The following is a 25,375-nucleotide window of genomic DNA, read 5'->3' on the forward strand; positions in this document are numbered from 1 at the left end:
GGCCTAAACGTGACACATGGTTGTTTCCGCTCGTCTGCACCTCAGCCAAGCCCAGGCCTGGGAGCCACTCATTTTCAGTTCCAGTTGGGGCTGAAAGTCCATGGGCTCCCTTCCCAGCAACACGCTTGCATCTCAACTCACCTGCTCTGGCCTTCCTCCCTCCACCAGTCCTGAGAAAGCTGTGCTTAAGGCAGGGGAAAATACTTCCTGCTCACATAACCTTCTAGATCTTTTGTCTACTAGCAAACATCAGCTCTTGAGGCCCACAAGCAAGGTCAGTGTCTCTGTGTGTTTTGGATTTCTTTGAGTCACCTTTCCCTGATGCTGGGAAAGTAGAATGTCTAACCTAGTCAGGGAGCAGCTGGGTCACTCTGCCAAGAAAGCTCCCTTCCTCTCGGGCGTCTTTTCCCGGGAGGGAAGGAGGTGATGCTTCTACCCAACAAACTGAGTTCCCAGGAGCATTTTATTTTAATGTTTTTATTGACTTCAGAGGGGAAGAGAGAGAGAGAAACATCAACCATGAGAGAGAATCATTGATCGGCTACCTCCTGCACGCCCCCCACTGGGGATTGAGCTCGCAACCTGGGCATGTGCCCTTGACTGGAATCGAAACCAGGACCCTTCAGTCCACAGGCCGACCCTGTATCCACTGAGCCAAACCGGCCTGGGCCCCATGAGCATTTTAGAGGCGGCCTAGATCACTAGCCTTCCACAGGCTCTAAGTGGGCGAGTAGGAGGTCCAAGCTTAACTGTAGACACTGAGCAGAAGCGTCATGAATACAGAAAACAGAGCTGTCACCATGGGCAGCCCAAGGTGACAGAGCCAGTCATTGCGTGTACTGAAGCTCTTCCCTCTTGTAGACCAATGTCAGGAATCTAGAACATTTTCCAGTCTCCCCTCCCACTACTCTATCACTCTTCCCTCCTCAAAATCAAATTGTGATCAATTGTCTACACTTAATGTTTTCATTTCTTCTCTTAAATCCATTCCAAAATAGTTTTTAGCCCAGCTGGCATGACTCAGTGGTTGAGCCTCTACCTATGAAACAGGAGGTCATGGTTTGATTCCCTGTCAGGGCACATGCCTGGATTTTGGGCTCAATCCCCAGTGTGGGGTGTGCAGGAGGCAGCCGATCAATTATAATCTCTCATCATTGATTTTTCTCTCTCTCTCTCCCTTCCTCTCTGAAATCAATAAAAATATATTTTAAAACTATGGTTTTAATCAAGGTCGTCAATGACCTTGTCCATAAATCATAAATCCAATGGATATTCTTCAGTCTATATTTTGCCAAGCCTCTTAGCAGAATTCAACACAGTGGGCTACTCCCTCCTCCTTGTCTGTATGACATGACACATGTTCCCCACCTATGTCTCTAGCCAGTCCTCGTCTCCTCACTGGCTTCCCATCCATTGTCCTCCCTTTAAGATGTTCCTCAGGACTCTGCTCCCTGCATGCACTCTTCCTGGGTAGTTCATCCATTCCCATGGCCTCTGTCCCCACTGTCTTCTCAATCTGCATGTTTTGCATGGAATGTTCTCTAGACCTCCAGACTTCATGTCCAACTCCATGTCCCACAGGAGGTTGATTCAAATCCAGTCTGAATCAAAATGAAATAGTCTGTCTTGCAAACCTCCTCTTCATCCTGTGTTTCCTCCTGCAGAGAGAATAGACACCGCCAGCCAGCCACCCAGTGTCCCGCCCCCAAAACCTGGTGTCACTTTTTGGGGTAGGGGATGACGCTCCAACCAACTGGACCACCTGGCCAGGGCGGGAAGCTTGGTATTGCTTTTCACACATTCCTCCTCTTCTTGTTTCATCAGTGATTCTGTCAGATCCACAAACAAAAGTCTGTCTGCCCCACCCCTCTGGCCACCACCCCGCCACATCCCACTACAAGCTGCCTCCGTTCTCCTAGACAGCTGCTGTAGGCTCCCAAGGCTGCCTCCTGTTCTTGCTGCCAGAGGGAATTTTTTGAATCCAAATTTGGAACGTGCCACCCTCAGGCTTAAAACCTTTTGATGAGTGCAGGATCAAGTTGATGGCCCTCCTTACCTAACACTTCAGCCTCATCTTTTGCTATTGCTCCACTGCTTGCTCTCAGTCCAGCGCCCTGAATTGCCTTCACAGAATTTCATTCCAAGTCCCAACTAAGTGTCACTCTGTTGGCCCTGGGCCAGGTTAGCATGCTGCACTGCTTACCACTCACTCCTCAGAGGTGTACTTAATGAAACTGCAATGTCTGTAAACTCTATGGGTGCAAACACAGGCCTGCCTTGTTTGTTCTGCAGCCTCATGAGGAGCTTGGTTTCTGGCCCACAGTAGGTCCTGCATAAGTAGTTGTTGAATGAATGAATAACCCTCGTGCCCCTAAACCAAGACTGAAGACCAAGTAGGAGGTAGACCTATGAAGCTGGGACCTCAAGGTTGATAATCCCGGAGTGGGGCAGTCCCCCTGATCCCAGAGCCCCTCCCCAGGGACCCCTGACACATTTCTGCAAACAGAGGTTTCTGTTGTCAAGTGGGTGCTCTCCCAAGTACACAGAGCCAGCCAGAAGGAACCCTTTCGAGCTCAGGTCATGATTAAATCACCCCCACACAACCTTTGTACTTGTTGGGCTAAGAGGCCCACTCCCTGTGGCCTCAGACATCGAAGCATTAAATGACTGTTGGGAACTTTTCGAAGTATCGCAGATGGTTTATCCTTGAAATACAGAAAGGCTTTCCTTTTTGTTTCTCAGGTAGCAGGATTGGTGGGTTTGTGTGCTAGGCTAGGGTGTGAAACTGCTGCAGTTTCTTAGTTCTCCCCTCCCCGCCACCAATTCCATTTTTTAAAAAATCGAGCGTCAGAAAATAGAAAAGGAAGAAAGAGAAATTGTGAGAATGACACCAAAAGAGTGTAGCTTTAAAGATGGAAAAAGCGGAACCAACAACGGTATGGCAGCGGTGGGATTCGAACCCACGCCATCGAAATGACTGGAGCCTAAATCCAGCGCCTTAGACCACTCGGCCACGCTACCTCCCGCTCGCTGCGGGTTCCACTGAAACTATATCAGTCTAGTGACGTGGCTCCCTAGCTACAAGCCCCGCCCTCATGGACATGCGCATGCCCAGTATCAGTCTAGCCTCTGGGGTTCCCGCCGAGCCCCAGCCTCCCTCTGCCCCTGGGAGTCACAGTGCCCTTGTGACTCGCAACAGTAGCTGCGTCGGAACACAGCATTGGGAAGGAAAGGAGAGTTTCCCGACGTTAAACGTTCATGTCCTGTCCTCTGCTGTGTGAGCATTTGATCCTCCATGAACGTGATCTACCGCCCACGGCCAGCTGGGGGCGCGGCGGCAGCGCGGCTCGTGCCCGCCGACCTGGGGTCTCCGGGGAATGGCCTGGGTCCCACCCTGCGAGCTCTCTCCCCTACCTCCGGGCACCTCTGCAGGCCTGGGTGGCCCCAGGGGCTGGTCCCTGCGCGGGTCCCGGGTGGGAAATCACCGCGGATTGTTACAGATCGTTGGCACGTGTGGGCGCCCTGCATCACAGCCGCCCGGGCAGAGCCAGCTCCCCTCTGGGTTTCAGTGTGGTTTCTTCGTGCAGTCAATACAGAGCAAATGCATCATACAGTAAGTACCCAGCACACCTCCATTTCCCGCCACCCACAAGCGTTACCATTTTGCATATTTGCTTCAAATACTTTCTAATAACAAAGTAAATGAACACTGTAGACAAGAGTCAAGTCTCCTTTGACATTCTCAAGTTCTGCTTCCCTTCCTCCTGCCTCAATTCCTTTTAGTCCACTTGTTTTCTAATGATACATACACACACATAGGCTTATCCATTCGCATGCATAGCTAAGGACAGTAAACAGAAATGCAGCATAGTAAAGACAGTTACGTGGGTATAGTCGGCTGAGTAATACCCCCACCCAGGGGTCCTCCTCCAAATCCCCAGAACCTGGGAACACGTTACTCTATGTGACAAAAGGGACTTTGCAGATGTGACTCAAGTCAGGATCTTGAGATGGGAGATTACCTCGGTGGGCCCACTGTAATCACAGGGTCCTTGTAAGAGAGAGGCAGGAGTTAGAGAAGGCATGAAGACAGAAACAGAGGTTGGAGTGGTGCACCCACAAGCCAAGACATGTAGGCGGCCTCTGGCAGCTGGAAAAGGTAAAGTATACGATTCCTCCCTAGAGGCCCTGAAAGGAGGAACAGGAGGTGACTGACAGCTTGAATTCGGGGCTGCTGACCTCCAGAACTGTAAGACAGCTACGTTGTTTTAAGCCACTGGATTTGTGGTGATTTGTTATAGCAGCAATAGGAAACCCATACAGTGGGCAAACCCACCGCTCTGGATCTCACAGCCTGAGCCTTAACCAGCTGTGTGACTTCAGGAAAGCGGCTTCTCTCTGGATCTGTCACTCATCCCTATTAATGGGCTGATAGTAATAGTACACCTCACAGAACTTGCTGTGAGAACTAAATTCATTCATTGTGCAAATATTTCTTGAATGCCTGCAATGTGCCAGGCACGGTTCTGGGCACGTGGCCACATCCAAGTGGATCAAATGTGGTAATGTGTTTCAGGCACTTAAACAGACCCCTGGCACCGGGGACCTAAGTTCTCCATGCCCTCCCAGTACCTCCTGTGCTCACCATGAGAGTTCTTACCGGGCACTGCTCCCTGGGTGGCTTTCCACAAAATCTCCCCCACTCCCTGCCCTCAAGCATGTGTGCGTCTCTTCCAGTGATAACTTGTCCCTGCTGGAACGTCAGCCCCAGGAGAGCAGGTGATGGTGTCTTGTTAACCCAGTGCTATGTCCTCAGGACCCAGGACGGTGTCGGCAACAAGACTATTCCTTGAACCAATGGTTTTCATATCCCTGGTTGAGGTCACTCCCTCTTGCTATGTGGACTTAGACAAAACCAGAGGCAAAGGTTTCTGTGGAGCTGCCCAGCAGAGGTGGCCAGGCTGTAGTCCAATCTTCAGGATGACCACCCACTTCGGCCACAAGAAGGAAGCAGAGCCCTCTGCAGGTAATCCCGCGCAGCGACGCACAGCACGCTCCAGTAGTCAGACCATTTGCTAGCAGTCACCCTGCTCCTCCCACCGCTGTCTGTCTGTCTGTCTCTCTCTCTCCCTCTCTCTCTCTCTCTCTCTCTCTCTCTCTTTCTCTCTCTGATAATGAACTCAAGTGAACATTGATTTGCCACGACTGGGGCTGAGCTTAAAATATGTTTTTATTGATTTTTTTCAGAGGGAGAGAGAAACATCAATGTGAGAGTGTAACATCAATTGGCTGCCTCCTGCAGGATCCGGCCCACAACCCAGGCCTGAGTCCTGACTGGGAGTTGGACCAGTCCCTCTTGGTGCGTGGGCCCAATGTCACCAGCTTCGCGCAGCACCAGGGCTGGCCATGCCTCAGTGTAACCATCCAGGCGGCAGCTGGTGCACATTGGAGTTGGGCTATCATAAATAATGCTGCTGTGAACACGCGTATGTAAGATTCTGTGTGGACATATGTTTTCATTTCTCTTGGCTATGTACCTGAGAGTGGACTTGCTGGGGCATATGTAGACCCATGTTCAATATTTTGAGGAATTGCCAAACTGTTGTCCATTTTCCATTCCTCAGATCCTTGTCAATACTTGTTATTATCTGACTTTTTATTATAGCCATCGTTAGTGTGTATGGTTTTGAGTTGCGTTTTCTAATGGCTAATGATGTTTTCCTGTGCTTATTGGTCATTTGTATATCTTCTTTAGATAAATGTCCAAATCTTTTGTCTATTTGTAAATTGGGTTACTTATTATTACTGAGTTGTAAGAGTTCTCTATATAACCTAGTTACACATCCCTTATCAGGTAAGATTTTTGAGTATTTTCTCCCACTCTGAGTTGTCTTTTCACTTTCTGGACGACATATTTTGCCTCCTGTGGATTGAGTCCTGTGGATTACTCTGGAGAAGGGAAAGGGGGGAGACCCGGACCCCTGGGGGCAGGGAGAGGGGTTAGTGGAGGTGGGGATGTCTCTCGGAGCGCGAAGAGGTGATGTCTGTCCACGTGCGAGAAGGAAGGGCAGGCTGGAAACTGGAGTGAGCCAACACAGCGTCCCTTGTAAAGGGTTTTTTTCCTCCTGGAGACTGACAGTGAGGAGACAGTTGGTTTCTCTCCTGTACTTGATCCTGTGTTGTTACCCCAAAACTCCTCAGTGAAGACTGAACAGCCTTGTGTGATGGTTAAAGGAGGTCATTAGGGAAGAGCGACGCCTAAACCCGGCGATCTGACCCTCAGCTCCGTGCTGAGGCACCAGGCACCTGGTTCCCAAAGCTCCTGGAAGTGATGCGCTCCTCCTGAGCGCAGCCCCAGCCACTTCTTCAGAGACACCTTCACTCTCTCCTTGTCCCATGTGCTCTCCACTCCCAACACACCTCGCAGTTTATAAGCCTGTGAAGTTTTCCTTTTCCCTGTTCCTACCCCATTAGACAGCTGGCCTTTCCCCAACTCTTAGCACAATACTTGGCACACAGTAGGAGCTTAATAAATATGTGGTTGAGCATCAACCTATTAACCAGGAGGTCATGGTTGGATTCCCGGTGGTCAGGGCACATGCCCGGGTAGCAGGCTCGATCCCCAGTGGGGGGTGTGCAGGAGGCAGCCGATCTATGGTTTTCTCTCATCATTGATGTTTCTGTCTCTGTCTCCCTCTCCTTTCCTCTCTGAAATCAATAAAAATATACATTCTTTAAAATAAATAAATAAAATTGTGCCATAAGAATGAATGCCCAGAAACCCTAGGCTTACATCCTACCAGCCAACAACTCTCTGGAAAAGAGATCCCCTTTTTTGTGACTGCTATAAAAGACCCAGGTAAGTGTCGCATTGGGTCACATGCTCATCCCAGAACCAATCCACGGGGTAAAGGGGTCGATATACTAATTGGCCAGGTCTGGTCATGTGTCCTCTCTTGAAGCCAGGGGTGTGGGGAGAGCTGTTCTCATAAACAGAGAATAGGAGTGGGGGCCGGTTCCCTGAAGACAAATGAAGACGTTTGTGCAAAGAAGGGGACACTTGCTGAGCAGACAAATTTACAGAGGCTCAGCCCTATCCCGTTTACTTCAGGGACAGAACGTCGAGGGCACATGCCCAGATTGAGGGTGTGGTCCCCAGTGGGGAGCACGCAGGAAGCGGCCGGTCAGTGATTTTCTCTCATCATCGATGTTTCTATCTCCCTCTCCCTTCCTCTCTGAAATATATATATATATATATAATAAAAAAAATTACAGAGGCTCAGGGAAGTTAATAACTTGCCCATGGCCATAGAACTATAACTTAGGCTGTCTCTTTACTTTTGGGGAGCGGGGAGCGGCATTGGTCTGGCCTTGGGCTCGGAGAGATTACTTCAGACTCTTTGTTTCTGCCTGACTTCCCCTTAGTCAGAATTTCAGGTGCAATTCTGTCTTTTGCCAAAAGCCAGAGGAGTTTTCTTGAGGTGACCAAAGGCCAAAACCAAAATAATATCTTCTGGATCTTGTATGCTCCAAAACTTGCAGCACAGAGGCCAAGGGTAAACACTCGATTCGGAACATTTCTTTTTTCCGTTTCTCCCACCACACCTTATAAGATGATGACCTCCGTCCCACACCTCCCTGCAGAGGCACAGCAGCTGGTGGACTGAAGGACTTTGCTCTCCCGAGGGAATCTGAAGTTTCAGGGCTTCCAAACTGCAGAGTCTAGGCTTAGGGACAGGACACTGGAGAGGCCAGTGTATCCCCCGACCTGGGTCGAATTCTGGTCCTGCCATTACTGTGTATCATTGAGAAAGTCGCCTAACCTGCCTCAGTTTCCCTGTGTATGCGGTGGGAACAAGACGGTTGTGATGAGAATTACAAGAGATAATGCCTGGGGAGCAGTTACCACGGCGTCTGCACAGAGTGAGCGCCCTGTGAACACCAGCTTCGACTGCACCCCAAAAGGCACATCAGGGCGGGCTTTGCAAGTGACAGGTGCCTCGACCACAGAAACATGGTCACAGCCTACTGCTGGAAGGGGATGAGCGGTAGACAGGGGGACACTCTAGTAAGAAAAACGTAAATACAGTTGACCCTTGAACAATGCGGAGGTTGGAATGCTGACCCCAAAGTGGTTAAAATCTGTTAGTTTTCATCGAGCAATTGAATTGATACCCTTGATCGGGAATCGAATCAAACGTGACCTCTAGTTCATAGGTCGATGCTCAACCACTGAGCCGGCCGGGCCCACATATAGTTCTTGACTTCTCCAAAACTTAAGTTGTTCCTCTGTATCTGCGGTTACAAAATCCACAGATGCTCGTGTCCCCTGTACAAAATGGTGTGGCTCCGTGCATGCAGTGGGCTCTCCACATCCACGGATTCCCGGCCACGGATCAAAACCAGCACAGGTTCCAACCCGCGTTGTTCAAGGGCCAACAGTATGTCCTACGCTTCCCCAGACGTGGGTGTCCCTCTGTCTCTGGTCTGGGAGCACCTGTGGTCTCTGTCTGCCTAGGGCTCGCCTCACAGAGCCTTAGTACTGTCTCTTGTTCCCTGGGAGAATGTGGCCACACACCATCCAGACCAAGGAGACTTCCACCAAGAACCCTTTGGGGCATACGGAGTGGGGCTAGCAAAGTATTTAAACATTGGCCACTAGACATTGCTCTGCTACAGTGATTTTCAACCTTTTTAATTAGGATTTTTAAAAGGCCTCCCCCCACCACCACCACACCGCCCCCCCACCATGGCCTTCCACAATTTATGAGAAGCACCTGGTAATTAAACCCCAAGATTGTTAGCTTCTCTGATTCAAACAGCCCCTCTGTTCAAATTACAAGACAAGCTACTCTCAAGGCTACATTCTTGCATAGCCCTCCTCTCTGCCGTTTTTACAACTCAGGGATTATTAGTAGGAAGTTAGCTTCTCCCCCTTGAAAGAAGCCTCTTTCGAACTCTTCGTAACTTTTGCTCTAGGGTGTTTTACAGGCTTGGGAAAAGTACTGACAAGACACCTCCCTAGGACATCTGCCCAGACTATCTCCTGAGGAACTAACAAGACAGCCCCCTTGATGTCTGCTCACTTTCAGCCCCCAAGTCCCCTTCCCTTCCTTGTCACCTAGCAACAGCTCCCCAGGCTTTAAAAGGGGGAGCGGCTCTTGTTCTTCGCCCTTGTATTGATTAGCAGTGCACCAGCTCTTTCCCTTCCAGGAAAGTAAATTAAACTTCCTTTCTGCATCCTTAGGTTAGGAATTCTTTCACAGCCCACGTCACCGCCCCCCCTCCAAAAAAAATTCCTAACATCTTTCATCTCATGACACACATAAACTAATTACTAAAATGTTGCAGCACACCTAAAATATATATTTTTTGCCAATCTGACAAAAACAATAGGCATAATTTTTATTGATTTACAAAAAATAAAAATAGTAATTACCTAACCTTTTTGCTCCAAAATGACTTTTCAAAATATCAGGTGCCTATCTATAATAATACAAGCATAATATGCAAATTGACGGCCGGCTGCACAGCGGATCGTCTGGACAACCATGCTGTGACACCCACTGGTGCCAGGCCAGCCAAGGCGGGTGCAGTGTGACTGGTCAGGGGCCCAGCCATTGCCTCATAATCGCCCTGCAGAGGGAGGCCCAGGCCACCGACCAGCGGACTGTGGCAGGTGGATGGGGCCTCCCGCTGCGGGGGCAATCCATCCTGGAGCCCCAACCGGGTGGGCAGGACCTACCTCTTTGGGGTGATCGATCACTGAGCCCTGCAATCGATTGCCCCACAGAGGGAGGCCCAGGCTACCAGGCTGGCAGTCCTGCGGCGGGTGGGCAGGGCCTCCCTCTGCAGGGCGATCAATCGTGGGGCTCCCAGACTGTGAGAGCACACAGGTCGGGCTGAGGGACCCCTCCCCCGCACTAATTTCATGCACTGGGCCTCTAGTACTTGTATATAAGGATTTCTGGTGCCAAGAATTAACCAATCAGTCACAATCTTATTATGCAACATGACAAATAAGACACAACTCTATTATATACGAAATTCGTGCACGGGTAGGGTCCCTAGGCGTGGCCAATGATCAGGGCTTTCTGGCTGCCAGCCGGGGCCTTCCTTCCCCAGCTGCTGGCTGCTGGCTGGGGCCTTCCTTCGTTCCGTGCCACCCCTGGTGGTCAGCGCACATCATAGTGAGCGGTCGAACTCCCGGTCTCCTGGTCAAACTCCTGAGGGGACAACTTGCATATTAGCCTTTTATATATGCAGGAGGGTGGGGGTGAGGGGTGTCCCTCAGCCAAGCCTGCACCCTCTCCAATCTGGGACCCCTTGAGGGGTGTCCGACTGCCCGTTTAGGTCCAATCCCACCTAAACGGGCAGTCGGACATCCCTCTCACAATCCAGGACTGTGGGCTCCCAACCGCTCGCCTACCTGCCTGCCTGATTGCCCCTAACTGCTTCTGCCTGCCAGCCTGATCACCCCCTAACCACTGCCCTGCCAGCCTGCTCTATGCCTAACTGTTCCCTGCTGGCTCGATTGCCCCTAACTGTCCTCCCCTGTAGGCCTGGTCATCAACAACTGCCCTCCCTTGCCAGCCTGGTCACCCCTAACTTCCCTTCCTTGCCAGCCTGGTTGCCCCCAACTGCCTTCCCCTGCTGGCCTGGTCACCCCCAACTGCCCTCCCCTGCAGGCCCGATTGCTCCCAACTGCCCTCCCTTGCAGGCCTGTTCCCCCACAACTGCCCTCCCCTGCAGGCCTGGTTGCCCCCAACTGCCCTCCCCTGCAGGCCTGGTTGCCCCCAACTGCTCTCCCCTGCCGGCCATCTTGTGGTAGCCATCTTTGACCACATGGGGGCAGCCATCTTGTGTGAGGGCGTGAGGGTCAATTTGCATATTACCTCTTTATTATATAGGACTAGTGGCCCGGTGCACGAAATTCGTGCACGGGGGTGGGGGTGTGTTCCTCAGCCTGGCCTGCACCTTCTCTAATCTGGGACCCCTCGAAGGATGTCCTACTGCCGGTTTATAGGGATCGGGCCTAAACCAGTAGTCAGATATCCCTCTCGCAATCCGGGACTGCTGGCTCCTAACTGTTCACCTGCCTGCCTGCCTGCCTGATTGCCCCTAACCACTCTGCCTGCCGGCCTGCTTGTCCCCAACTGCCCCCCACCACTGGCCTGCTTGCCCCCAAGTACCCCCCCTGCCAGCTCGATCATCCCCAACTGCCCCCCTTGCCAGTGTGCTTGCCCCCAACTGCCCCCCTGCCAGCCTGTTCACCCCCAACTGCCCCCCTGCTGGCCTGCTTGCCCTCACCTTCCCTCCTCACTGGCCTGCTCACTCCTAACTACCCCCCTGCTGGCCTGCTCACTCCAAACTGCCCCCCCCCGCTGTCCTGATCACCTCCAACAGACCCCCACTGATGGCCTGCTCGCCCCCAACTGGCCCCCTTTCTGCTCTGCTTACCCCCAATGGCCCCACCCACAACTGCCATCCCATCCTGGCCTGATCACCCACAACTTACCTCCCCTCTTGGCCTCTAACTGCCTCTACCAAGGCCCTGCCACCATGGCTTTGTCCAGAAGGACGTCTGGAAGGTCTTCTGGAAGGTCTCCCAGTCTAATTAGCATATTACCCTTTTATTAGTATAGATAGAGGCCTGGTGCACGGGTGGGGGGCAGCTGGTTTGCCCTGAAGGGTGTCCCAGATGAGGGTGGGGGTTCCCTAGGGGCGTGGGGTGGCCTGGACGAGGGGCCTGTGGTGGTTTGCAAGCCAGCCACGCCCACATGGGGTGAGGGTCCCCGCTAGGGGGGCGTGGCCAGCCTGGGTGAGGAGCTGAGGGCTGTTTTCAAGCTGGCCTTACCCCCTTCAGGGTGGGGGTCCCTGCTGGGGTGCCTGATCAGCCTCGGTGAGGGGCTGATGGCTATTTGCAGGCTGACCATGCCCCCCAGTGGGAACTCTTACTCCATGGGGGTGTGGCCAGCCTGGATGAGGGGCTGAGAGCTGTTTGCAGGCTGGTCATGCCCCCTGGTGACCAAGCTCCCAGCTCCTCCTTTTTTTCTTTTTTTTTTCAGCACCTCCTTGAGCTGAGGCCAGGGCTGGCTGGAAGCAGGTATCTGGGACTTATTTATCTTCTATAATTGAAACTTTGTAGCCTTGAGTGGAGGCCAGGGCCGGCCAGGGTGGGCGGGAAGCTTGGCTTCCTCCATCGCTGGGGGCAACCCAAGCTTCCTGCTTGCTCCAGCTCCGTGGCCGCTGCCATCTTAGTTGGGTTAATTTGCATACTCACTCTGATTGGCTGGTGGGTGTAGCAGAGGTACGGTCAATTTGCATATTTCTCTTTTATTAGATAGGATAGTTCAAGATAGGGCATTCACACCCCATGTCTATTGTTTTGTTGGCTGTTGCCATTTTCTTATTTAATAACTTAAGGAAAAAGAGGCCAGTGCTCCTGACTAAATAATTAGGTACTGCATGTTTTAAAAGTCCCTGTGGTACACAGGTTGAAAATCACAGCTCTACTGGAAGCTTTTCCTTTCCGCCTCCCTCCTTCTCACCTATAGGATCCTTCAAAGTCCCCTCCCCTTTTACTACACAGAGTAACTCAGCCCTGAAGTATACATGCCCTTTGCCAAGAAGAGCCACCTTAGCAATCTTTTGGGCAAATCTCTCTCTACAAGCCTCAGTTTTATGATCTGTAAAAACAGTGCTAATAAAACCTACCTCATAGGGCTGGTGTGAAGACGAAATGAGATAAATAGCTCAATAAATATCCCTATTATTATTTATAACATTTGTGAAATTTCTAAAATTTCGCTAGAAAAAAATAAAAAAAGAAGAACGATAAAAGAAACAAATTTTCACTAGAAAACTATCTGGAAGGATATAAGACCAATTATCATTAGTGGTATTTCCTTTTCTTTATACCTTTGCACATTTCTCCAATTGTTTCACAGGTATTTATTATGCCAGGACTGTGATAAGAGGTGGGAACACAGCAATGAGTTAGACAGGTAAGGAATGTCTCGAGGGGATAGCTATAACAATTAAAGTGTAATATGCAAATAGACGGACCGACCAAACAGCAGAACGACCATCCGGACAACCTTCTGGTAGACCACTCTATGACACACGCTGGCGCCAGGCCAGCAAAGGCGAGTGCGATGCGATTGGTCAGGGGGGGCCTGCCATTGCCCCACAATTGCCCCAAAGAGGGAGGCCCAGGCCACCAGCCGGTGGAGCGATCAATCGGGGCGGGGGGCTCTGCAATTGCTCCAAAGAGGGAAGCCTAGGCCACCCTCTGCATGGCGATCAATTGCGGAGCCCCAGCTGGGTGGACAGGGCCTCCATCTACAAGGTGATTGATCTGGGGGCCCTGCAATCAATTGCCCCACAGAGGGAGGCCCAGGCCGCTGGCCAGCGACCCTGTGGCGGGTGTTCGGGCCTGGCCAGCAATCACCCTGCAGAGGAAAGCCCAGGCCAGCCACGCGATCACACCCCACCCCTGTCGCCCGCAGAGGGAGGTGTCCAGTGGCAGGGGAGGGGGGCAGCGCTGCACAGATGGCAAGCAGTGGCATCGGCGGGGGTGGGGCCAGCTGCTGGCACCTGGGGGAAGGAAAGTCCCGATAGGCCCTGATTGCCGGCCAGGCCTAGGGACCCTACCCAAGGGGTCCTGGATTGTGAGAGGGCACTGGCTGAGGGACACCCCCATGCACGTGGGCCTCTAGTCTATATATATAAAAGCCTAATATGCAAATTGTCCCCTCAGGAGTTCGATTGCTTGCTCACTATGATGTGCGCTGACCACCAGCCAGACCTAGGACCCCAACACGTGCATGAATTTCGTGCACAGGGCTTCTAGTTAATTAAATAATGACACAAATAACTGCAATGGTCATAAGGGCCTAAATTTAACGATGCAGAAATCAGGGGAACAAAAGCAATCTCTTATCATAAAAATATTCCAAGATTATGTATAGAAATTTATACAATGAGATGGGATTACTAGTGATTTTGGAAAGGACTCAAATGCAGGAACTAAGTAGGCAGAGAAGAAAATGGGAAGGGTAGGCGGTGGCTGCCTTTTCTGGAATTACGGCGAGGGAGTCCTCCCCCTCCCCCACCCATGGGTGCTAGGCCCACCCCCTGGGTTAGGTACCGACGGGGCGCTGGAGCCGGAAGACTTGCGCGGCAGCGGAGACCGCCACTCGGGCGGGGCCGGAGGCAGGCGGAGTTGGGGGGGGAGATCACGTGACAGCCACGCGGTGCGCCCGCTGGAGCACAGCCCCGCCCCAGCCCCAGCCGGCGGTTCGCAGACCAACGCCCGCACACCGGCCCGAGGCTGCCGCGGCTCAGCAGACGGTCCCCTGCGCTCGCGCCCCTGCACGCGTCCAGTGCCTCGGACCTTCCAGGATCGCGCCCCAGGATCGTTCCGGCGGTCCCCGCGCCCCGCGATCGTTCCATCGGCCCTCGCGGCTCTCGCTGCCTCCCCGGCCCGCCGGCCCCCGCGCCCGGCTCGCCGCTCCCCGGCACTCGGGGGGCCCGCCCGCCCTGCACCCTGGAGCACCGGGCTACAAGCCTCTACCACCTCCTCTGGATCCTCGCGGCCGTGAGCATCGGCCGCCGCTCCTGTCCGCCCGAAGGAGGTAGGTGCGGCCGCCGTTGGTCGGGCTTAAGGGCGCGGGCGGGCGCGGGCGCTGCAGGACCAGCTCCCCTACCCCCACCCCCGGTGCGGCCCGTACCCCGGGCACGCTGGGCCTGGAGCCTGGGAGTGGGCCCCGAGGCCGCGCGGAAGGCAGGTGTTGGGAGCGCGTCCCCTCTGGTCAAACTCCGTAAAACTGGGGGAGCCGCGCAGGTTAGCGGCGGCGCCTATTAGGAATGCCCTTGGCCCGCGAAGGGGGGGAGAGGCTGCTTGGGACCCCGCCCAGGGCCCGGAGCCCACCCCCACTCCATCGGCGGGACTCCCGGCACCTCGAGGACCGTGCAGACGCGCCTTTGCAGCGTCGCTGGCTGTGGGAGTCGGTTGTGAGCTCGGCGGAGACGTGCGCCAAAGGGCGGGGCGTGGGTGAGAGTGGCGGCGGGGCGGGGCCTCGGGTAAGTCCTGGCCTAGTTCTGTCTGCGCCCCAGGGTGGCAGATGGGCTTCACGGGAGGGGCTCGGCCTCGGCGCTGCTGCCTGGGGGCCACTCAGCCGGGAAATCGAGTAACGTCGTGCCCCTCTGACATCGAGGAGGAGGAAGCCGAGGCCAGTCCAACAGCAGACTCTCCTTAGCAAGATGGACTGAGTAAAGGCGGGAGCACAGCCCGCAGGTGGACGCCGATGGTGCCTGCTGTGTGGGGCGGGGCGGTTAGGGGGGCTTCCTGGAACCGGAGATGCGCGGCTGAGCGGGAGCGGGTGGCCGAGAGGAAGCGGCAGGGCTCCGATGGAGCGGGCTGCGGGGTACTGACCTGCATGCCCCTGGTCCTGTACGAACTCAGCCAACACAGTAACACTTGATGGCGTGACTTCAGGTGTAACACGGTTGGGATTGCCACCCCCATTCCTCCCAGCCCCCTTCTCAAAGGCTGGGTCCTCTGGGGTCCCGCAGGGGGTGGGGGCAGGAAGTCTGCTGATCAGGTGAGATGTTCTCAATGTATGTGTAACTGTTGGGGAAAAGCCCCAAAGTCTAAATTCAGGATCAATTCCTAAGAACTGACAGGAAGCCTTATTCAAAGTCATAAGAGCTTTTTTTAAAAAAGTTTTAATTGATTTTAGAGAGGGAAGAAGGGAGAGAGAGAGGAACAAGGATGTGAGAGAGGAACATCCATCAGCTGGCTCCCCTCCCAGCCCTCCGCCTTCCAGGGCACAGGACAGTGCTCTAACCAGCTGCGCCACAGGCCAGGGCCATAGAGCTTTAATGGGAGGAACCACATGCACAGGTAAAGCGGCATGTGTGCAAGTTTCCCCTCTTTAAAGCTCCAGGACCCTAAAAACCTGGCGCTGCGCCCCCATTTACCACCAAGGGCCTACACTCCGGAGCCACCAGCCTGAAGGGGCCTGGGCACGGGAAGACTGGACAGAGCCCGCCCTGGTGGCTGGTGGCCACCTGCTGAAGAGGGGGGTCTTCGCAAGGTCTGGGGTGTGAGTGGGCTGGATGGCCGTGCCTTCCCCTTGGGCTTTCTGGCTGGGCCGTTCCCCGTGGGGAGATGTCCGTATGCCTTTTTTCTGACACTGATCAGAGTCCCCACAGAATCTCTGTCCAGTGTGCAGCAGTCTTGCGTCCTGTTGCCAGGACACGGTAAACAGTGTGGAAGGAGGCTGAAGGTCAACAGCAGAAACTTGGATTTGTTCCAGCTCATTCTCTAGGATTCATCCTTTCTGGTTTGATTCTGAACTGAAGCAGAAGAATAGTGATGATCAGGACTACATTCAAAGTAATAGTGGCTGGCTGGACTGATTCAGAAATAGTTTTTATGTTGGAGGGATCAGGTTTTTTGTTGTTGTTGTTTTAAAGTCTGTCTTTATTGATTTCAGAGAGGAAGGGAGAGGGCGAGAGAGATAGAAACATTAATGATGAGAGCAAATCATTGATTAACCTCCTGCACACCCCACTGGGGACTGAGCCAGCAGCCCAGGCATGTGCCCTAGACCGGAATCGAACCTGGGTCCCGTTAGTAGATGCTCTATCCACTGAGCAAAACCAGCTCGGGGGAGACCACTTTTGCTGACCAAGAAGCTTCAGACTGTTACCCTCGACACTGAGAATTTTCTAGAAGAAGATGGTTATGGTGACCACCATGGGATGAAAGCAGCTTGGGCCTTAAAGGCTTCCTGGATTAAACTCTGGTAGCTAAGGCTGATGGGCACAGGCAGGAAAGCTCAGACAGAGGAAGGAGGGTCACACATGCTGATGATAAGGGGGAAGGTGACCCTCCTCGGGTCCCCAACGCACCAGAGAAGCATTTCAAATATTTAGAAAGTCAGGGTGCACCGTGTCAGTTCTTCCGCCGTGACACTCTAGACGGCAAGGACTCCACCGGGAGCAGTTGAAAAACAAGCGGTGTGACGGCAGGAAATTTCTCCGGGCCAGAGCTTGAACCTGAGTGCCCATGAAAAGCGGCCGGGGTTTGTTTAAACACAGATGGCTGGGCCTCCGCGGGGTGTAATGAGTGGGCTGGAGTGGAGCCTGGGAATGTGCAAGCTCTAGTTCCCAGCAGGGCTGCGGCTGCTGCTGGTCCCCGGACCAGGATTTTAGGACTGAGGGAAGGCCGCGGTTCAGCCTGCACTGGCTTCAAACCCAACTCCTCCACTTGCTAGCCGTGCCATTTGGGGCCCCTGAGTGACTGTGGACAGAGCCTCTGCTTCCCGCCGCCCCTGGTGGTTTGTGGCTGTCTGCTGAGAGAACGGGTCCCGTGAGCTTTCTGTTCCCGCATGCCCTCCTCTGGAGCATGAAGCTCATAGTGCTGTCTCCTAGGGACCCGGGAGGTTTCCTGGAGGAGGTGACTCTCAGCTGCAGCCGAGGGATAACGGAGTTGGCCAGGGATGGGCGGGGAGGCCAGCGGGGTGTGTCAAACAGGGCCACGGAGAGCAGTGACAAGCAGGCGCTGTGTAAGTGAGACTGAAACGCTGCAGGATCCAGTGGAGGGGACAGGGCCCAGGGGGAAATGGGCTGTTGGTGTGGGCTCAGAAGCAGCCCGTATCCCATTGGCCCCCACGCAGTCACATGGTCCCACCTAGATGCAAAAGGTGCTGGGAAATGTAGTCCCTGGCCAGGCAGGGGAAGTACAGCTCGGTGGTGGAGAGCTGCCTGCCACAGTGGCCTTTTCTGCCCCCTGGCCCCTCTTCCAGTTCCTCACCCTGCGCACTCCGCTCCGCTGTTTCACTGAGGGGATTTGACAGATGAGGAAGCTGATGTTCAGTGAGGTTAAGTAATTTGCCCAGTGCCACTCACTAGTAGGAGCAGAGTCGGGACCGGAACCCAGACTGGTTTGCCCAGGACAGACCCTAGTCTTGGGCGCCTTTTGAGGGCCTCCACATGGTGCAGGCTTTCCACTCAGGAGCTCGGCCACAATAGGTCCGGGCTGCCTGTCACTACCTGAGCCAGTTAAGCAGAGACAGGGTTGGATCATGTGGGAGCATTTATTCCAACCATGCGGGCAGCAGGGAGGGCAGCAGGTCAGCCCGAAAGTCTGTTCTGCGTCTCCCCCCCGTCACCCGCCCCCCCATAAGCCAGCAGCTTACATTGGGTTGAAGGACAAAGATGACATGTCCTTACATGGGGACGTGGGCGAAAGGAATGAAAGTGGGTAAAATGGTTACAGATACAGGCAATGTGGACTGGGCGTTGCAAAGGGCCAGTGCCTTCTGGACTCCGTTGTTTCAGCAACAAGGTTGTTAATCTTCCTGTGATGATAGGCAGTTCTTGATGAGAATGGACCGCATTCCAGGTTAACTCCCAGGTCCTGGGGTACAACTCCCATCCGGATCAGAATGTGCTTTCTTTACTCAGAACAAAGCAATCACAGTTAACAGAGCACGATTAACATTTCTTATAACTACAGCTCGTCCCCATTGTTCTGTTTCTGCCCCTAACACTGTCGGGCTAACTAACCCCCAGACACCTGGTAGTGTAGCCCCATAGTCCCTCCACGCCCAGCCTGCAGTGCCCATTAGATCAGCAGAAGTTGCCCGATTTCTCCAGTTACTTGTTAGTTCATGCAGCGTGCATTTACGCAGGACCTAGTGTGTGCCATGCCTGGCGCTCTGCACTGGGAGAAGGAGAAGAATGATGTCCACACCCACCTTTGCTCAGGGGCTCACGTGGCTGGCCACTGAGCGGCCGTGTAAACAGAGTTCCCCTGAGAAGTGAGATCAGTTGTATCCGTATCCCTGGCTTCCTGGCGTACACAGTGTCCTGAGCACATGAGCAGGGCGCCCAGCGAGTCATTAAAAATTAATCTTCAAACTCGCATGTGCATTTTGTTAATCAAAGCTATGATGAGGATAGTTTGTGCTCGGTGTTCTAAAATGTGCTTTTCTGAATTTTAAAACCACGGATAGCCTTGCGCTGGAACAGTTCTGTGCGAAGGAAGCCCTGGGTCCGGCCGGTGTGGGTGAGCTTCAGCACTGCCAGTGTTGACTGGGCTCCTGGCGTCACCCGTGAGTGAGCTCGTGGCTCCTCTTTCTGGTGTGTGTGGAGGTTTGTTTTTAGGAGAGGAAGCGGGGGGGCTTCTTGGAATTCCACCGGAATCATCTAGAGCAGGTCTCTCTGCCCGGCTGTGACAGCTGGCTGGATAGCCGTGTGCCGCGGGCTGCCCTGTGCCAGGGAGGTCTTCAGCAGCATCCCTCCGCTCCACCTGGTAGGAGTCAGTTACAGTCCAGAGCTGTGACAACCAGAAATGTCTCCAGCCGTGGCCACGTGTCCCCTTGGTGACAGAATTGCCCAGGACGAGGACGACTGTTCTGGACGGGACTTGTTTCCTGTCACCACTGCAGCAAATCACAAACGTGGTGCTTAAACAACACCGATTTCTTCTTTTAACCGTTCAGGTCACGAGTTCGAAAGTCAGGGTGTCCGAGGGCTGTGCTCCTCCTGGAGGCTCTAAGGAAATGTATTTCCTCGCCGGTTCCCGTTTCTAGAGCCACGCATTCCTGTGCTGTGGCCCTTCCTTCAGCTTCTAAACCAGCCCCATAGCACCCCCTCCTCACACCGCTTCCATTGTCACTTCTCTTTCTCCAGCCCAGCCCCCTCCTGCCTCCTTCTGTGAGGACCCTGTGGTTGCACTGGGCTTACCGGATGACCCAGCATCGTCTTCCTATCGCGAGACCTTTCATTTGGTCACATCTGCAAGTTGCCTTTGCCATATAAGGGCGGATATTCACAGAGCCCAAAGATTAGGACATGGACGGGGCCGTGGCTCTCTCTGCCACATAGACGGCTGGTTTCTGGGGAAAACGGAGATACTTACGGAGGGCCAGGGAGGAGGGAAGTGACTTGGGGAGCAGGGGGCGGGGCTGGCAGGGCACAGCAGCAGCTGGTACTCCTCTGGTGGCGCCATGTGCTTGATCTCATGGGTTTCTCAGAACCACTCCGGGTTGGTTGTGCCCCGTTGTACAGACAAGGGAACCTCCCGGGAGGCTTTCTGGAGGAGGTAAAGTTTGAGTTGGATCTGGGAGGGAACAAAGGGGTTTGGCAGCGAGTGAGACAGGCATTCTAGGAAGAGAGTCCTTGCGGGGTGCAAGGGCAGGGGGGGTGTGCGTGGCTATTGGTTCTTGGTCGGGGCGACAGGGGGAGATGATGTGCAGGGAGGGGGCAGGTGGGTGTGGACATCTGTAAATCAGTTCTTTTAATCTGACGTAAACTGTATTATTTCTCACAGTAGTTTAATTTTTTTTTAAAAATCTGATTTTTAGAGAGAGAGGAAGGGAGAGGGCTAGAGAGATAGAAACATCAATGAGAAACTTCATCAATAGGCTGCCTCCTGCACACCCCCTGGTGGGATTGAGCCCAAAACCCAGGCATGTGCCCTGACCGGGAATCAAACGGGTGACCTCTTGGTTCCTGGGTGAGGCTCAACCAGGGAGCCACACTGGCTGGGCTCTCACAGTAGTTGAAATAAATGTTTGCGTGTGGGCACCCGCCTCATGCCAGGGCACAGGTCTTAATAAGACACCAGCCCGAAGCCCCGGCGTGGGCTTGGGAGGGGATCCCAGTTCTGCCTCGCTGTCACCACCTCCACTTCCCGCCTCCCTCCGGGAAGGGCACAAAACGCCGGCAGGAGATGCATTTGACTGGCGCCTGCAGGTGCCTGCTCAGTGCCAGTGGCTGGGGAGCCACGGTGTAGGACAGGGCCACCGTCGAACCGGGGTTAGCAGTTCAGACCCGGCCATGAGGTGACAGCACAGGGTCTCTCCACTGCCCGGGGCTTTGTTTTTTTGTTGGTTTTTCGGCGGCTTCATTGACGTTTAAGTGACAAATTGGAATCACGTGTAGTTAAGGTGTAAGTGTGATGGTTTGGCATGTGTCTACATGGTGAAATGGTTACCACAATCAGCTAACGCCCACGCCCACCGCCTCCCGGCGTCACCTGTGTGTGTGGGAGCACCAGGCCCTCCCTAGCAGGTCTCATGCCCGCTGTGCGGCACTGCCGGCGGCAGCCACCCGCTGTGCCAGCTCTCCGGGCCTTGCCTACTCCTCTCGTGTCACGGAAACTCTTACGTTCGGCCACCTTCTCCGTGTCCCACGCCGAGCCCCTGGCACCACAGGGCTGTCTGCTTCTGTGAGTTTGGCTTTTTAGCTTCTACCTGTGGGTGCGATCGTGCAGGGCTTGTCTTTTTGTGTCTGGCTCGGTTCATTTAGTAATGCCCTCCAGGCGTGTCCATGTTGTTTCGAATGCAAGGATTTCCTTTTATTTTTAGGCCCAGTACTATTCCATCGTGTATGCACCACAGTTTCTTCACCGGTGACAGCATTCCGCTGTCTTGGCGCCTGTGAACAGCGGCGGCGGCGGGAGCCTCCGGGAGGGTTTTTCTGGTTCGGAGGAAACTGAGGACTCAGCCTGGAGCTCGAGCCGCAGCCAGGGCAGCCAGCTCTGCGGGGTTCCCGCCCGTGCCCCCTCCGAGGGCAGCCCCTTCTCTGCGTGCAGCCCCGTCATTGGCAGATGAGAAAGTCTGCCGAGTGCTCAGTGGTTGCAGTCAGCTGTTCACATGCCTATTTTAGGAAAAATATGCATTTTTGAAGTCGGTAGGAGCAAAGGTCTCTTCGGCCTTCTTGTCCCTCATTTGCAGCACAAAACCGCATCCTTCCTTCCTTCCCGCGGTGAGAGGAACTCACTAACCCCGTGGTCGGCAAACAGCGGCTCACGGGCCACATGCGGTTCTTCGGCCCCTTGAGTGTGGCTCTTCCACAAAATACCACGGCCTGGGCGAGTCTGTTTTGAAGAAGTGGCGTTAGAAGAAGTTTAAGTTTAAAAAATGTGGCTCTCAAAAGAAATTTCAATCGTTGTACTGTTGATATTTGGCTCTGTTGACGAATGAGTTTGCCGACCACTGGCCTAGTAGGACAGGAGTGCTATTTTTAACCATGTGCTTTAATAAATGTTACTTTTTAAGTTTGTAGAAATAATATACAGTGGCCCTGCGTCCTGGCCGGCTTTGGGGCTTGCAGATTGCAGGTGACAAAAGCCTCCGTGTGGCCAGCCACGTTGTCCGCCCGCCACAGGCAGGGGCTCCCGTGCTGTGCGCAGAGGTCCGGGGGGGGCGGGGGGGGGTTTGGCCTCAGGCACCTTGGGGTTTAGGGTCTCGGTGATGTCATCGCTGTTCATCTCACTCTGTCTCTCCTGTTCTTTTTTTCCTTTTCATTGAATTCTTTGGGGTGAGCCTGGTTAACGAAATTACACAGGTTTCCGTGCCCGGTCCTACACCATCTGTACACGGCACTGTGTTCGCTCTTGTTCTGCTCTCCACCAGCGTCAGCTTTGTCCTCTGGTGGCCTCAGTCCCTGTCCCAGATTCGTGTCCTGTCGTTCAGCCACTTAAGCCAAAGCTCCGGGCTTAGCTGTGACTGGGTCGCATTGCTTTGGCTTGAGCCACAGGCCCACCTCGGGGCCAGTCGCCGCGGCTAGGTGCCAAGCTCTGTACACCGCTTAGACCTGGCCACGGGACGCCGGGGACTAGGCGGTGCGTCCCCAACCCCAGGTACATGGCCTGAGAGCAGAGGAGAGGCCAACCCCCAACAGAAGCAGGTGCATGACTCCAGGTGGCCCTCGGCACCTGTCCTCTGTGGCTGCGGCAAGGACCAGTGTGCGGCTGGCTCAGTGCAGGCCGTGTTGGCTCAGGCGCTGGCTCCCAGCGTGGGGGCGGGCGAGTTCAGCTCCTTTCTACATGGGAAGGCAGTTCCTGGGGGGGGGGGGAGGAGCCCCGAGGGGGACTAGCAGCCTTGACCGGGGCATTGCAAGCACAGGTCCTGCCCCAGCGGCTGTCGGGAGCCCTGCGTAGCGAGACCCAGTGAGCACAGCAATTCCGCGGCCAGAGCCTAAAACGGCCTGTGCCCTGGGGAACCCTCAAGAAGCTGGGTTGGCTGCTAACCAGACATCCAACCAGACCTGGTGCAGAGCTAGGGCGTGGGCTCAGGGCTGCCTAACGCAGAAGCCAGCTCCGCTGCAGCGCCATGGAAATGTCTTCCCGGCTGTGCTGGGGCGGGGAGGGGACATGTGGGTGCCTGAGTGAGGGCAGAGGGAACCTTCCAGAGAGTCCTGCTGTCTTGGGAGCTGGGTTCTGCTCCTGGTCTCAGTCTCTTACCCGCAGGAACAGGGAAGCCCGAGTTAGATGGAGGTTCCTAGGAAGCTGGATGCCCTGGTTAGTGTTGGGACAGCATTGTGGGGCTGAGCTGTGGGCCACTGAGGGCTCCCTGCCTGTCTGGGAGAAGCCAACACCCTCCAGTGCCCAGGCAGATGCATGGGCAGATGTGGGAGCAGCTGTCACATCAGGACTCTGGGTTGAGGCCACAGTTTTCCCAGGCCGACCTACCCAGGCATCAGCTTGTCATAGAGATGTGATGTGACTTTTTATAATGTGGGAGAGCGGGGCTACTGGACCATATAGAATTAGCAAGTAGTAAGGAAAAAAATTATAGTCGATTCTATAAAGTTAGATGGCCAAGTCTGAAGATTGTCAGTCCGGGGCTACTATGCTGCCTCAAGATATGAGATGAGGCCCGGCCGCCGTGGCTCGGTGGTTGAGCATCGACCTAGCAACCAGAAGGCACAGGCCCGGGTTGCGGGCTCGATCCCCAGTGTGGGGCGTGCAGGACGCAGTCGATTGATGATTCTCTCTCATCAGTGATGTTTCTGTCTCTCCCTCTCCCTTCCTCTCGGAGATCAATAAGAATATACTTTAAAAAGATGTGAGATTATGCTGCCTAGGTTCCCTCCTGCTCATGGCTCTGTTATCCTCAGCACACGGCTTCCTCGAGGTTAAACACAGCTGCCTGAGCTCCAGCCGCCACACTTCCAGTCCAGCTAGAGGAGGGAGGGAGGACAGAAGGGCACGCTCCCTCCCGCTCTTTAAAAGCCCTTCCCTGTAGCCCAGCTGGCCTGGCTCAGGGGTTGAGCGTTGACCTATGAACTGAGGTCATGATTCAGTTCCCTCTTAGGGCACATGCCCAGGTTGCAGGCTCGGTCCCCAGTGTGGGGCGTGCAGGAGGCAGCTGGTCAGTGATTCTCTCTCATCGTTGATGTTTCTATCTCTCTCCCTCTCCCTTCCTCTCTGAAAGCAATAAAAAAATATATATTTTTAAAATGCTCAAGCCTCTCTAATTTAACAAACCAACAAACAAGACATAATAAACAAATAAATAAAAACCCTTCCTTATAGCTGAAAACAGTCCTACTTATATCCTCTCGGCCTGAACTTGGTCACATGGTCACACTTAACTACAAAGGAATCTAGGAAATGTAGAACTTAGTCTGCGTGGCCGTGTGCTTAGCCAAAAACCAATGATTCTGTTACTAAGAGAGAGAGCACAGTTGCTGGGGGGTCGTTAGCAGGCGGCTGCCACAGCTGCATCAAGAGCAAATTTATGACAACGGAAAGCCATACACAGATCTGCTCATCGGTTCTGGAATGCACACCCGTGCCTGCGAGCGCACAGCCCCGTGCCCGCCAACCGCTGCTCCACAGCCACTGCTGTTTCCCAGGCCGAGGAGAACGGCAGGCCTGGTGGACGCGGCCACGGACTGGAGTTCTGTGACAGTTCCCCTGTGAACTGACAGCGTGGAACCTCCCTCAGGACACTGACCTGCGCAGCCCCCTTCACAGTGGGGCGTCGGTGAGATGAGTTAATCTGGTCAAGGTCACCAGCAGTCCAGGCACTTACCCACTGCTCCGAGCACTTGTGGCTCTGCCTGGAGGGCTGCAGGCTGAAGCCGAGGCTCCCCCCTGGCATCATCCCTGCCCCAGACGCCGTGACCTGGCTGGACCTACTCCCAGCTCCAGGCTCCCGCCATTTGGTCAGCAGGGATCCTGGCCATGGGCTGACCAGGGCAGAGTAGGCACTGGGGCTGGGAGACAGCGGGGCACCAGGGAGGGTTTGGTGACAGGATCAGTGGCTCAGGCATTGGGTCCAAGCAGTGACCTTACCTGGCCCTGCGGGTAAGAAACAAAGTGAACACCCAGCGCTGTGATTGTCGAGCTGAGTCAGAAGTCAGTCGAGCTGAGTCAGAAGTCAGTAGGGGTGATGCATTGAGGAAAAGGAAAGAACAGCAACAGAATGAGCAGACCAGACAGGCGGAGTGCGGGGCACAGAGGAAGCTGAGCAGTGCCCTGGGGTTTCAGTTTAGGTTTGATGGGTGTGCGCTGGCTTAGGGTGTAAGTGCATCTCTGCTGGGGTAGCCTCAAGCAAGTGCC

At 54.3% G+C, this 25,375-nt stretch overlaps 1 protein-coding gene and 1 non-coding gene across 3 annotated transcripts in view; one reads left to right on the forward strand and one right to left on the reverse strand.

The window, feature by feature from the left end:
* Positions 1-2,939: 2,939 nt before the first annotated feature.
* TRNAL-UAG (transfer RNA leucine (anticodon UAG)) lies at positions 2,940-3,021 on the reverse strand. Its single transcript has one exon. It is a non-coding gene; the product is annotated as a tRNA-Leu (tRNA).
* Positions 3,022-14,295: 11,274 nt separating this feature from the next.
* EEF2K (eukaryotic elongation factor 2 kinase) overlaps positions 14,296-25,375 on the forward strand; it is a 66,994-nt gene continuing 55,914 nt past the window's right edge. For both annotated transcript variants that reach the window (XM_054714405.1, XM_054714406.1), the window contains exon 1: positions 14,296-14,639. The gene's annotated coding sequence lies outside the window, so the exon portion shown is untranslated. The remainder of the gene's footprint in view (positions 14,640-25,375) is intronic.

Source organism: Eptesicus fuscus, chromosome 4 (genome assembly GCF_027574615.1).
Source record: "Eptesicus fuscus isolate TK198812 chromosome 4, DD_ASM_mEF_20220401, whole genome shotgun sequence".
Lineage (NCBI taxonomy): Eukaryota > Metazoa > Chordata > Mammalia > Chiroptera > Vespertilionidae > Eptesicus > Eptesicus fuscus.